Below are 2,985 nucleotides of genomic sequence, written 5' to 3' on the forward strand. Positions count from 1 at the left end.
AAACTGGTTTCGGCTACATCTCTTTTTTAAAAAATACATTATTATTGATTTCTGAGAGGGAGAGAGATAGAAACATCAATGACGAGAGAGAATCGTTGATTGTCTGCTTCCTGCACGCCCCCTACTGGGGATCAAGCCCACAACCTGGGCATGTGCCCTTGGCCAGAATTTAACCCGGGACCCTTAAGTCTGTAGGCTAATGTTCTATTCACTGAGCCAAACCAGCTAGGGCTTGATAGTACCTCTTCACTTCAAAACCAGCTATTTTCTTTTCCATACTCACCTTCTTGACTCTTCAACATAACGACATTATTTTCCTCTTTGTGCCTGAGTTTCCCAGCAGAGCCTACAAGAATAGTCGGATGATGTTCCACATTATCAAAATAAATCTAAATTACAGGTAATTGTTTTTATTGTTAGTGTTTTTCCTCTTGAATATATTATTATTCCCTATTAAAATCATCCCAGTTTTACAACCTACTATGATAAACATACCTGGGCCAAATAAATGGAAACTTCTTCAGCTATGTAGGGTTTCTATTATGTTTTAGATAGGGGAATTGAATGTTTGATGAAAGTTATGACACAAATAACTAAAAAAACAGAAGTGCTTCCTTACAACCTTAGTTTTGCTCCCATCCGCCAAACAAAATAAATTTAAAAAGGCATTTTCTCCATATAACCTAAAATTTAAGTCCCTGTTGATGCCTCAAGTAATAAGTGTGATAAAAGAATATTGAATTTATTTAAGGAAAGGGGATGGGAGATGGGATATCCAAAGAGAAGGACTGCACAGCACTGAGACATTGGGTATATGATGGCAACACCCAGGAGCTGGAGTTTCTTCCTTATACACTGTCCCTGGTGGGAAACTTGCCTTCAGTGGGTCTGGAGGTTGAGCTGGTGGGCTTGAAATGTAGATGGAATGCAGACGTACAATCAGGTGCCTTCAGAAAAAAAAATTTCTTTATTGATTATGGTGTTACATATGTGTCTTTATTCCCCCATTACCTCCCTAGCCCCTTCTCATGCCCTCACTCCCCTGTTGTCTGTGTCCATTGGTTAGGCTTATATGCATGCATACAGTCCTTTGGTCAATCTCTCCCCCTTACCCCCACCCTCCCCTACCTTCCCTTAGGTTTGACGTTCTGATCGATGTTTCTCGGTCTCTGGATCTGTTTTTGTTCATCAGTTTATGTTGTTCATTATATTCCATAAATGAGTGAGATCATATGATGTTTATCTTTCTCTGCCTGGCTTATTTCACTTAGCATAATGCCCTCCAGGTCCATCCATGTTGTTGCAAATGGTAAGAACTTTTTTTTACCATAGTGTAGTATTCCATTGTGTAGATGTACCACAGGTTTTTAACCCACTCATCTGCTGATGGGCACTTAGGCTGTTTCTAAAACTTAGCTATTATAAATTGTGCTGCTATGAACATAGGGGTGCATATGTCCTTTCTAACTGGTGTTTCTAGTTTCTTGGGATATATTCCTAGGAGTGGGATCACTGGGTCAAATGGGAGTTCCATTTTTGGTTTTTGAGGAAACTCTATACTGTTCTCCACAGTGCCTGCACCAGTCTGCATTCCCACCAGCAGTGCATAAGGGTTCCTTTTTCTCCACATCCTCACCAGCACTTGTCTTTTGTTGATTTGTTGATGATAGCCATAATGACAGGTGTGAGATGGTACCTCATTGTTGTTTTGATTTTCATCTCTTGGATGATTAGTGACTTTGAGCATGTTTTCATGTGTCTCTTGGTCTTCTTTCTGTCTTCTTTTGAAAAGTGTCTATTCAGGTTCATTGCCCAGTTTTTGATTGGGTTGTTTATCTTCCTTTTGTTGAGTTTTATGAGTTCACTGTAGGACATTTCTATTCCTTGTATGTTCTCACTCTTGGTGTTCAGCGAGTTTTCTTCGTCTTTTGTTCTCCTGTGGCAGGAAGATTACAAATGGTCCTTAAGGATTGAATTGCCCTACAGTCCTAACAATAAGAACTTTAACTTTAAAATTGTAATGAATAAACAAAACATTTAAAAATGACTTTGATATCTGCTCTTTTCAGCAAGTTCCTGGGACACAGAAAGTATTCAAAGAGCACTTAGTTGTTTACTTTTAAAAATCTCCCTCAGCTGAAGCCGGTTTGGCTCAGTAGATAGCGCATCAGCCTGCAGACTAAAAGGTCCCAAGTTTGATTCCGGTCAAGGGTGTGTAATACATTGGTTGCGGGCACATCCCCATTGGTGGGTGTGCAGGAGGCAGCTGATCTGATGTTTCTCTCTCATCGATGTTTCTAGCTCTCTATCTCTCTCCCTTCCTCTCTGTAAAAAAATCAATAAAAATATTTTTTAAAAATCTCCTTCAGTATATATTTTGCTTTCCTGCTTTTAATATATATATTGATTTTTTTTTTTTTTAGAGAGAGGAAAGGAGAGAGAGAAACATAAATGACGAGAATCATTGATCCACAGTTTCCTGAATGCCCCTCCTCCCCCAACTAGGTGTGCCCAGACCTGGAATCGAACCGTGACCTCTTGATTATAGCTTAACACTGGAGCACTTTCCTTCTTCTTTTTTTCTTTTTTTTATTAAGGCATTATATGTGTACATATCTTACCATTGCCCCCACACACTCCCATACATGACTTTCCTTCTTTTTAAAATTATTATTTTGATTTGAAATAATTTGGTGGTAGAATGAGGAACTAAGATCCTATCCATCGTATGGCTAGATCCAATTTTGCTACAACCCCATTTTATTAAGCTTAAGCCATCTTGGCCTCTGAAAAGCCGCAAAGCCTCACAACTGCGCATGCGCGTTTCAAATGCCACGAAGCGCTTCTTCCATAAATGAAAGGGGCGAAAAAAAAAAAAAAAAAGGGGCGAGGCCGCGTCCCAGCGGGCCAATGGCAAACCTCCAGATTGTCCTTTTCCTATTGGCTGACGGGAACCAATCAGAAGTGAGCCGTCGTTAGAGGGCG

This window comes from Pipistrellus kuhlii, unplaced genomic scaffold, assembly GCF_014108245.1.
Source record: "Pipistrellus kuhlii isolate mPipKuh1 unplaced genomic scaffold, mPipKuh1.p scaffold_m20_p_16, whole genome shotgun sequence".
Classification (NCBI taxonomy): domain Eukaryota; kingdom Metazoa; phylum Chordata; class Mammalia; order Chiroptera; family Vespertilionidae; genus Pipistrellus; species Pipistrellus kuhlii.